Source organism: Excalfactoria chinensis, chromosome 1 (assembly GCF_039878825.1).
Source record: "Excalfactoria chinensis isolate bCotChi1 chromosome 1, bCotChi1.hap2, whole genome shotgun sequence".
Lineage (NCBI taxonomy): Eukaryota > Metazoa > Chordata > Aves > Galliformes > Phasianidae > Excalfactoria > Excalfactoria chinensis.
Window position 1 is genome coordinate 70,579,357 of NC_092825.1, and position 12,605 is coordinate 70,591,961.

Genomic DNA, 12,605 nt, shown 5'->3' on the forward strand with positions numbered 1-12,605 from the left:
ACTAAAATAGATTTCTCTATGCCTGTAGTTATGAATGCAGTAAAGTATCTAAAAAGAAAAGAAGTGAAGCAAGGCAATTATTGAGATACAAGATAAATTAAATACTGAAGTACTCCTTGTCAACCTATGACTTAATCATTACTCAGTTACTGTTTACTTATTTTTGAATACTATATTAATATTAAGCACAAAAAAGACCAATGATTTCCAAAGTCACCAGTGACATTAGATGGTCAGTTTTACATTCAAAAAGAACTGAATTTCGGAAAGGAGGTCTTCTATAGGTAGTCAGAAAAATGGTTTGCTACATTGTTGCCAGTTTTTAAAAAGATGGGCTTTTTTGTGGGATGTGGGATGAATTCTTCAGAACCTCCAGGAGTCTGTGCCAGGTGAAGAATTGTGATGTTCTGTGAGTATAACATTTTTGCATCAAGGAAGTAAAAAGCATGGGAATTGCAAATTATAATTAATGTCAGAGGACACATTTAAAAACTGAGTTGTATGATGTTAAATATCTACAGCTACACTGTGTCAGATTGTACAGGGACGCAAGAACAGAAAAGACAATCAGAGTTATGTATTTTCAATCACATGTAAAGGCTCAAGTGAGATGAGAAGTAAATTATTATATTTGGGGACCTGTTTTTATATCATTTATTACTCTTAATCTCTTAATAGGACTTACTCTTAATAGGATTACTCTTAATAGGAGTCAGATAACTGATGCCTAAGTACATAGTAAATAGCTCCTAACTCCTCATTGAAGCTTTCTGAAACCAGTGACATGAAAAAGTGGACTATGACATGGAATGCCTCTACTATGTAATTTTCAGACTGTGGAATAAGAAATAATACAAGAATGGTGGTGTATAGTAGGAGACAATACAAGAATGGTGATATAATAGATAGCCAAAAGTTATCTATAGGAGAAACTCACTAATTCTGAGGCCTTCAATCTAGATAGAAAATGCTGAGCCTGGTCACCCAAACTCCACAAAGAAGCAATCTCCAAAAGAGATGCTGCCATTATGGTGGTCAGCCCTTAAATAAAGTCTAGGAGAGGTGGAATCAGGTTCCACCCCTTCCGGGGGCACAGCTGAATTACCTTCACCACAGCTGACCTGACACTTGCCTCAGCTGGTTAATCAGAGGTTCAGGCTGTGATTAACAATTTCCTATACACAGACCCATGCAGATCCCACAGGTTGGTGGTGGAGAAACTCTCAGCAGAAAAGAATAAAGGGACAAAGAGCAGGAAGTCTTATTCCCTGCTCAAAAGAGTGCTCTGGATCCATTCTTCCTCTTTGATATTGTTAATATCATCTACCAGAAAGCTTCAGAAGCAAAAAGAACACTCTTCTACACCCCTAGACCATACTTCTCCATTGTCTTATTGCCCAGGGCTCTCCTACCTGTGTGGGTCTTATTCACTACACAGAAACAATCTGCACTCACTCTCATGTTTTAAAAGAGCTTTGTGAGAAGCTGAGTAGAACTAGTATAGTACTGATTGACTCCCCCCATCTCCTGGGGAAATCAGGACAAAGAATAAAGTTAGGGTGTTGGATGATCAATGAGTCCATCCATGAGAAAGTAACTTGAGTTTCTGTGACTAAAACAAGAGAAAACTGAAGGAAAGCTTGTGTCACTAAAAGTTGGGGCTGCTTGTCTCATCCCATACAGGATGGTTAACAGGCTAACCTTTACCCCAACTAAATGATCGTGGAGAGATGTGACTGGCATCATGAGGACAGGACTGGGAGCTCTAAGGAGCATAAATGCCAAAATGCTTATAAATAAATTAAGTTTAGCAACAAATGACTTACATGCATTACATCACCCCCTGCATTCTTCCCTATCAGCACTGGGAGCCAACCAGTGGCATTGCCTCAGTGGGAAAGTGTCGGCACTCAGTTAGGATAGAGTTCTCTTGTTGCATCAGGATAGTCTGTTTATTGTGTTCAGCATGCATCTTATATACCATTCACTTACTAACAAGATATTCCTGTTCCTCTAACAGTTCCTCTAATCAGTTAATTGGTCCCAGCTTCTCCCAAACAACAGTGATAAAGGATGAAAGGTTTCTTAAGAATAACAGGATTAACAATGCATATCAATGGAACCTCCTGTCCACCCTTAGGAGCAAACAGACACTGCTTACTGGTTGTCTCACACACTGGTCTTCCAGGGTTTCACAGTGATAAGGTCAACCAAAGACTCTGATAAGCTCTTTGGTGACTTGCTCACAGTTACATCTATCCCCACAGGAAAGAACTAATATAAAAGACCATTGCTTAATCATAGCCACATTTGCCATAACTCAAGTTGTCTCTATAGCTCTTAGTTCTATACAAGTGCAAGTATGGATGCAATCCATGGCAGCGGCAACTGTACGAGAAAGTGAAGGAAGCACTTTACCCACTGAAATTTGAAAGGTGATTTAGGATAATGCAAATAAATTTGAAAGAGATTTTCAATCTTTGTGGCATCAACTTAATTTTAATTATGATCCTGTTAATAAGTCTACAGTTTTTGTCCTATTGCTATGCAATGCATCAGTATACACCATATACTGAATGTCATTGCACTGGGACTGAATCCTAATGGGGCTATAGTCTTCTCAGTGTAACACAAATGGGCCCAACAAATGGAAACAAATAGCAAACTGTTGATGTTGGTGCATGTACTGGATGGGAACAACAGGGATTTATTTGTGAGAGTAATACCATCAAAGTTTAAGACATTTGTCTTGACACTGAGCAAAAGATTTGTCATATTGAAATGTATCCTGATGAGATCCCTGAAACAATGCTTGTCTATACTGGAAAAGGATGTGTCTGTATGAGAACCTCATTATTGTAGATACAAACAATTGCTCATACGTATGCGTTTGTAACTTTATTAACTTTATGGGATTACTCAGTTCCAGGTATATCATATGAGTTGTTACAACCCAATTACACATTAAGCCAAGATTTACTACTTGCCCAAATTGGAATGAATCTTGCATTAGTAAAGAAATTACTGCAACATGACAATCTGTACCAACTGCTAGAACTCATCTGGGACAAAGGACAAAAACTCTAATTACTGTTCACTGTGATACAAAAGAGATACATTGTGTCCTGGGAAGGGTGAAGAAGGATGAAGAACACCCTTGATGCAAAACACTTCTTGGATGGTCACCAACAGCAAGAGGAATTTTTACTTCTGTGCTTCACCCAGTTGTGATCCTACTAACCCTAACACTGATGTGTTTATTCCTTATAGTCATATTATATGTGAAAGTCTGGAACATGATAAAGAGACTAACCTAACCTGGATTACCCAAGGATCCAGAAGTTGGCCTAGACACTAGATTTCTTTTCCAGGCCTCCTGGCAGCCTGTGGATAAAGCAAGTTCTGTTCTGTTTCTTATGTGCTCTAACGGCACTTACATTTTCACTCTGTTTGATCCCCTGCTTTATCCAACTTGCCTAAAGTGTTGTATGTTCTGTACATTTTACCACTGTCTCTTCTGATGGATCAGTCCAGTCATTGTATAAATCAGCCCTAGACACATCTTTCCCTTTTCCTCATTCTCCTCAAAGCTTTTGTCCTTTGTACCAGCATGGGAATGTGCTAACGAACTTCGAGCCACTGAGTAGTGTGAGAAGCTGGAAAAAATTTTGACTCAAAGTTTGTTCAGAAGCACCTGTCCAAAACATAATCTGCCTAGCAAGATTTCATCATTAATGTTTACCTTGATCACAGTGGAAAGAGAAATATATGTGGCTGGGAAACCAGGAGAAATCATTTTCAGCTGCTCCTTTTTGGGCATTCAAGCTAACTTATGTGGGTTGTTTTGGAGGAGAGGCCCACCATACAGTCAATGTGCATGCCTATTTGCCTGTCATGCAACAATTACATGATAACTACTAATTTTCCAGTGGGAGGGGTATGTACTCTGGCCATGTCGTTGCCCCTGACAACTAGATCAAGCATTGCTGTTGCTCCTGATGAATAAAATGTAGATGTTTTTGACAACCAACCACTGCCCCTGGCAAACACAACAACACTGAGAAGAGGATAAAAACCCAAAGAGTAGAATGGGTACCCCCTCCACCAAACTGCACCTATGCAGGTCAATGATACATTGACTTACATACTGCCAGTGATACATTGATACAAATGGCCAACCTGCAGCCCCCTATGGACACTGGGAGATCACTGGTGGTTCCTATCCCTGCTTTATAACCCATTTCCTAGTATTCGTCTCTCTACAATTGCTAACTTCCCCATCTGTTCTTCATTTCTGAACTACTTAGAATTTGCATTAAGCTGGCTGGACAGCATTTGGCCTCATTTGGTCCTAATCTTGCTCCAGGAGTATACATATTGTACCATCTCCTCCAATAACAGGTACAAGACAAGCTGATAAATGCTCTGTTTAAAGAAAGAATGTATTTCTGTTTATTCAGAGAAGATGTGTTTCCACACAACCAGTATGTATAACCCTATGGCAAGTCTGCGGAGGTTTCATGACACACCTGTATCCTTCCATTCCAACACTACAGTCATGGGAGCCACCTCACCATGTAATTGCGATTCCACATATCTCTCTCCAGTAGTAAAGGAAAGTGCTTAAATATCTTAAATGCCCGTTTAGGCAGAACTTTCCTCCCCACCCCCATGAAAATAGGGGTCAAATTCACCTCTGCAAGTTTGTAAATTTGACAGTGCAGTTAGCACTTCCACAGATTGCCTATGGAATACCTCCATTGCCCACAGGATGGCATTGTGCCACACAGAAATTTGTCGCTGGCTTTTGGTAGCATTTTCTGACAGCAAAAGTATGAGGTGGACTTTGTCACATCACAGGTTTATCTTCTGAATTTCCAGGCTTTCCAGAATTCAGAGTAATTGTACAGATTATTCCAGGCAGACACATCAGTTCATTCTCTGTGTCTTTACTCATATCACCATCTGCTTTCTGTGGGCATTTTGCTTGAATAAACAATAGTACACTTAACCCCTGAAGGGTTAGCCTAGCAGCGACACAGCAGCCTCCAGAACAACTGCTTCATCCTGTTGCTGAGAAACTGTACTGGGAAAGCCTGAAACTAATTAATAATAGTCATTGTTTACAACATGCCTTGTATATTCAAAGTATTATACAAAACCATATTCAGCTCTCTGTCTAAATACCACATTACTTGTATTCTACCTAAAATGAATGCAAAAACTTGGAGCTTGTGCAGCCTGCAGCTATCAAGCACAGACTGAAGGGAGCTCAAATCTTTACATGCATGTGCATGGGTACATACTAGGTGCATACATGCATGTAGCATCACAGAGTTACTCAGCCCTGTCCAATCTATGACTCAAAGATGGAACCAACCCACAGATATCATAATTTAGACTGAATAATAGATTTCAAAGCCTTCTAAACAGTGTTTGAGGTTCATCTGTTATAATGTTTGAGAATTTCTCTTAACTCACAGAGTATCTCATGAAGAAAATATACTGGAACACTGCAGTCAATGGTTTTACATTAAGATTCCACAACATATGTCTGTTCTTCTTCTTATTATTATTATTTTAAAATAATCACTGAAATTAATTATTTCAGTAGCTGAGAAGATGAAGTAAGTTGAGTTTTGCTTTGAACCAGAGTCTAATCCACCAGTTGCTCAGGGCAACAGACTGCTGTGGACAGCAGAACAGCCATAAACCTACCTCCTCTGCTTGTATCAGAGCCCTGGGAAGACATTCTGGTTGCTGCTGAGAAGGGAGGAGAAAACTGCTGTCACACTTATGGCAGCAGTAGCAACAGCCACCATTCCATGCCTCTGCTATCCTTCCCAGGGAGCAACAAGCAAGGCTGTCCATCACCTCTTGCTCAGCTTCCCTTTCTCACTTTTCCTCCCCATGGTTTAACTCTAGCCCTTTATATGCAGCAGTATTCCATTTTGCCTTTCCAACTGAGATACATCAGGTTGGCATAGTGAAACATTAATAAGCCAAAAGCCACTAAATCATAGAAAAGTTGCTAAGATTTGATGAAGCCATGGCATTAAAAGAAAAAACCATGAGGAAAGACACTGCTTTAGTGGGCTCCATGCACAGGATTGTGAATAGAAGTGGAATGTTGCAATTCCTAAGTTCCATATGTGCAGAGGATCCCCAAACATCCCTGAAAGACATGACGTATTCAAAAAGAGCAATGTAAATACAAATAGCAACATCATTTAGACCTCATCAGTCCCTGAGCCACTGAGCTTGATTCAAAGGAATTTTTTTTTTTTTTTTTTTCCTATTGCTCTTTCTCTGTCATATAATAATCCAATCTGGAACAAGAGGCAGAATTTTCAAACATGCTTGCTATTGGTCCAATTCTGTTTCACTAAAATCACTAGAAAGAATTCCAGTGACCATAGCAGTCACAGACATGTAAAGAATGTCAGCATCCCACCTAGTCTGCTTCCAGCTGTGAAAATGAGGATGCCCTTCATGGAAGTTACAGCCCCGTGAAAGTAGAAACAGGCTTACACAGAAGCAGACTGAAGGTCCCCCTGTAGCCCGCTACTGGAACTACCAACCCCAGTTCAAGTTTTCAGTCCTGCCTGACACTACCTGTGGGTCACTATAAGAAAAAGAAGTGTTTGCATTATCTGTTGGAAAATGAGCTCCTGTTGTGATCTTTATTGCTGATGAACAGCCAAGTGAATGCTGAGAACAAAAAGACAGTTTTTCCATGCTACAGTTGGGGAAGTTGAAGCATGGGAAAATAAAACATCAGATCCATAGCAGACCCAGATCCACAATATACATGTATGCCTCAGTCTATCCACAGACTATAAAAGCCTTGTGGCAGATCTGACAGTCAGCACCCACGCAAAAGCATTCAAATAGGAATTTTAGCTATGCTTCAAGACACTGAATTTTCAAGATAACAGGTTTCCTAACTCTAAGGAAAATTGACTAGCTGAAAAACAAAAGACCTATAAAGCATACTGTACCACCCTGCCTACAAGCATCAAAAAAAGAGTGTGCTAATGTATGGAAATCTCTAAACTTGCCTCCAATACCACTCACCTGCCCTCAGACAAAGACTCAATGCCACTGCACAGTGTAATGAGGAAAAATACTCATTAATTCAATGGTTGATGGATGCATGTTGAATAACATGGCCTAATAAACTGGATATGCCTATCCATAGTGGTCTATGGAATGCTGTAGCACAGCTCCAGGATTACATCTGGGAGACACATATGAGGGAGGCTATCTATGAGGACAGTTTTGAAAGTCTTGATTTAGTCAAATTCACTGTGGGGATGAGAGACCTGATTCAACAGCAAGCTTCCTCCCATCATTATAAGTCACTTGTAGCAATCTTAAATCCTTTAGTAGCCTCCAAGGCAATAATTCAACAGGCTGCTCAATTAGTGACTGACCTTGGAGAGACCAAGTGCCTAAGATCAAAGTGCAATGTTCAAGTAATGCAGGAAAAGGAATACCAAACTCAGGAATTCCAACCCTGAAGACCCCTCCCAAGGATTCCACAGTCAGGGCCTGTGAGAGTCTCTCAAAAGCAAATGTGGAATGATGCAATACAGGTGGGCTGGGGTAAAATTTACCAAAGTTGATAACCAATGTAACCATGTCCTTCCAAACCCATGGAGGCAACTAAATGAAAAACAATGTTTTACACCTTCCCCACACTAGAAAGTAATGTATCACGACAATAGACAGGATCTCTTCACAGTTGTGTAGACTAGAAGATAGCCTAGAACAGGGAGCTCAGACTGCCATAGCAAAGCCTCCAGATGAACAAGACCTAGGGATTTTTCAACTCATGGCATGAAGTGGAGGTCAACGTTCCTTTGGATTAGGGCCTCCAAAGGGAACCGGAGGCCCTATGTCGAGCTGACAAAATAGCAGTCCTGAAAAAATATACAAAGACTAATAACATCAGTGGACGCGTGAGCTGAGATGTCAACAGTTTGTAGTGACCCATCTAAACTTCCTGGTACATAAGCCATAATGGGAGAATATGGTGGAAAAGTGACCCCTGTAATGCAAATTTGGTTTCAATTGGGTGTGGGACATCTACTTCCTCAGGAGTACAAAGTATCTGTCACACCAATCCAGGAGTATATATTGGATATAAAGTATTAGTATCCAGGCAGTACAGTCAGTCTTGCAGGGTTGTGTAAAACATGAGCCTATTCAGTTGCCCCAGCCATGCCAGATCACTAATATGAGGCAATACAGGCACTCGGGAGGACAGGCAGAAATCACTAGAACAATTTAAGAACTGGAAAAGGTGGGGATTTTAAGACCCTTACACAGCACCTACAACCCTCCTATATGGCTGGTCTGGAAATCTGGCAAATGATGGTAGATCACAGGGAACTAAACAAAGTGACCTTGGCAATTCACTCAGCAGTACCTAACTTTAGGTCATTGTATTGGTTATTAATATACAGATGGTAACAAATGTACAGAAGGTATAAGTAAATATAAGTAAAGGAAAACTCACCAATGGTGGTGCCTTGGCTAAAGAAGCTGGGGCAGTCCTCACTGGTGAGCAATCTCCAAGAGATACTGCTTCAGTGGGAGTCAGCCCTTAAATGAGGTCTCAGAGGGGATGGAGTCGAGCTCCACCCCTCCCGGGAGAACAGCTACATCACTCTCACCTGTGCTCCCACAGCTGACCCCATACTTGCCTCAGCTGATTAATCAGAGGTTCAGGCTGTGATTACCAATCTCCCATACAGTCATGGACACATTAAGTAGAGAAATGGAAACCTATCATTGTGTCTTAGGTCTGGCTAATGTGTTCTTCAGTGTCCCAGTTGCTGAAAAACAGCTGAAGAAGAATCCCTTCAGCCTTCTCTTCCTCAGACTAAACAGCCCCAGTTCCTTCAGTCTCTCCTCATAGGGTACATGACCAGTTTGTGCTCACTTGGGAGGGTAAACAGGTCCTGCTGCAAGAATACGTCCACTCTCCAACTTTGTTTCATAATTTGGTAGCACTTGATGTGGTGGAGAGGAATAAGCCTGATTGTAAAAACATAGTGTTATATTGATGACTTTATGCTTGCTTCTATCTCAATAGAATCACTGGAAAAATCAGTTCATTATCAGCCTACTTGCAAGGAAAAGGATGGGCAATAAACCCACAAAAGGTACAAGGACTGGGACTATTGGTCAGATTTCTGGGGGCCATTTAGTAAAGCAAGATAAAGCAAAAGTTTTGCCTAATGCAGTTATAGACAGGGCATTCTCAAAACATACAACAGCAAAGCATTTGCAGGAATTCCTCAGCATTTGGGGGTATTGGTGAACTCATAGTGTCACAGAATCATAGAATTGCTTAGGTTGGAAAACACGTTAAAGATCATTGTATGGGAAATTGATAATCACAGCCTGAACCACTGATTAATCAACTGAGGCAAGTGTCGGGTCAGCTGTGGGACCACAGGTGAGAGTAATTTAGCTGTGCTTCCAGAAGGTGTGGAGCTTGACTCCACCCCCTCTAGACCTCATTTAAGGGCTGACCACCACTAAAGCAGCATCTCTTGGAGATTGTTTCCTGGTGAAGATTGCCTCAGCATTTCCCAGTGAAGGCATCCACATCAGTGAGTTTTTCCTCATAAATAATCTTTTTTAATATCTGTCACCACCTTTGTTACCATCTTTGTGTCATTCTACCATACAATCATCAAGTCCAACCACAAGCTAACCATACTACCCTAATTCTTAACAATCTACTAAGTCATGTTCCTGAGCATTTTGAGCGTCTTTCAAGCTGAAAAGACATAATTGAAAACACTGGACATGTTACATAATTACTGTAAAAGTCATATCCACATCACATGAAATAACATCTGTTACATTATAAACTGTACAGGATAATTTGCCTCAGATATGCTCAATCATTGGTTCACACCATGAAGGGGTGGAGTGCATGGGGATTGCTAAGTCACAGACTGAACCAATGATTGAGCACCTGGTGAAGGCACACAGCCAGCCCTCAGAGCACAGGTGAAAGCAATTCACCTGTATGACTGGAACCAGATTCCACCACTTTCTAAGCCTCATTTAAGGGCTAGTTGGATTTAAAGAGGGTTTTTTTTAACTCATAGTCCCTTCTTTTGTAGTGTCTGTTAAGTTCTGATCCTGGGGTTAAGTAAGCAATTATTTCATTCTTTAACTAGATTGTGACCATCACTTTATTTATTTTTTTTAATGGGGGAGGTTGGTAATTCAGGACTGGTTGTTGGGCATCACCTTTCATTCTAAAATTTCTGTAAGTATGCATTTATTTTCATTTTTCTCTGCCTTTTGCTTTTTGTATTTAAATAGAGTTCTTGAAAACATTTATTTCCTTTATATTCTCCTCTCCAACTCTTCTCCAACTTCTTTCTTTTTCTGTAGGCTGTAGTAATGTTATTGCCATCCTTTGGGCCCAGGACATTCTCACTGGTATATTTTCTACAAGGTCTTGTTCTTTTTCTGGTTGTTTGAGTCACTGTTGAGCTGTAGGAGGAGTTGTAGGAGTATGAAGTGCATGGTCTTCATGGTGGAGGAAACTTCTTTTCATGCTTCTGTACTGAGAGGGAAATGGATTTGTTTTAGTGGAAAACACTGTGTGAGAATATGAATGAAATTGCTTCCTTGTAAAGCCTGCTTGTGGCATTTCAATATGTTTAACTCTCTTAAGGTGTAGCCCTGTCAACCACTCGTAACAATTAAATGAAGCTTGAATCTCAGTGTTTTGTTTACTTTGAACTCAAGTCTGCATATGATTACTTTAATAAACATCCTAACTGTGTGTTATAGGAACATGTAGAACATGTAAGCTACTTTTTTTTTTTTTTTTTTTTAACTGTAATATGCAATAGGTAACTTTTAGTGGCATGCTAGACTGGCAGAATTAAAATTTTCATGCTGTTTACATGTGGAGTGGAAGGAAGTGGAAGTGTTGCTTGCTTTATAAGAGATTTTTATTTGAATAGCCCTTCAGGTTATATTTGTCACTAGTGCAGATGAACTGGGGCAGCTACAATTGACTACATCAAAGTGTGACAATGGAAAAAGTCTGTAAAAGAAGTCCTTGCAGGCCAAGTACTTTCTCTTCTTTATCTCAATAAATGATTTTAAGTCTAATTAAAGAGCAAAACCAACAACAACAAAAACCAGGAAAAACAAAATCAACACCAATTAAATCAATCAAATAAGCAAATGAAAAGCCCTCTTTCTTGCTTGGTAGATTACCATGGGGTGGGAAAAAGGCTTATAGGCTGAATTGTTGAGAACCTAACTCTATAAATGGACTTAAAAATTAGATGCTAAGAAAGTGAGAATGGGAATGTAGTGAAGACCTAGTTACACTAGTGGTTAGACTTTGTATTTCTGTGCAGTACAGCCCTGCAAAACAGCCTACCAAACTCTGAAGTCTTTTGATATGCATAATTCATCTCATGCAAGTATGAGATGTGTGTAGCTCCCAGCAGCTGGAAGAAGAAATCCCCAACAAGCCAAATCCAAATGGTGACAAGGTGAAAAAAAGCAAAGCGGTTCTTTCTGTTGTAGCTTGATTGCTGTTATACTGAGAAGGTATCCCATATCCACTCCCTTCAAACATTATCATTAAGAAACAAACCCTGTGGTTGAGGCCTGTTGGCTGTAATCCATCCAAAGATGTTTCTCTTGGGTATTTTTTTGACATAGTTTTTAGATGATGCAAGGCTGTTGTGTCAAGGCTCTGCAAAAGAAGTTGCATCTTCTCATCATGGAGCTGGTGAAGTTTCACTCTGTGCACAGAGTACAGCATTAATGGATGGGAAACATACTTTGCATAGTGATTTTCTTGTTGTCTTTAGCACTCTCGGTTTGAGGTAACTTAAATATAAGCAGGGGCTTGAGAAAGGATGCAGGAAGAATCTGATCTATTCATCATAAGCCCCAGACAAGCACAGAGTCCTGTGGGAATCTGAAAATGGACACAGGGCAATTCCACATCACTCTGTTATTGACACCTAATTCAGAGGAGAATGCAGTCCTGGCAAATGTCAGGTCAACCCTTAGAGAAGAGCAAATAGTTTTCTCTACAGACCTGTAACACTAGCCAGCATATGTCCAATTGTCTGCTTGTCTTTTACTTCTTGATTGATGTACTGATATATGCTCAAATAAATGTTTGAAGTTTAACATAGCTCTACAAGTAATAATCATTCTAATCGTATGTAGTACATACATAATATGTAAGGCCTGGGGCCTAAACAAGAAGTATTTCTCATTTCCATAAGAAGTGCCTTGCTTTAGTGTATGTGCAGTTAGATCTTCTTGAGAACATGTGATTGATTCCACTCACTACTCTGAAGGAGATAGGGGCTTAGCTTCAGTGGCTGTAGATATTTTCACTGAAATAGCGCAATTCATAGTCTTTCATGTCATTTAGAAGGCACAACTGCCAGATAGTTTGAAAGCGTAATATAATTGCATGCAGTGTTCCTGGGAAATGCTCTGAAGCCTTTTCTCATTGCACCATTGTGATAAAACCTCTTGCTCCTTAAGTTCCTTGAGCTCATGCTGCACTATACTAAAACTGATAG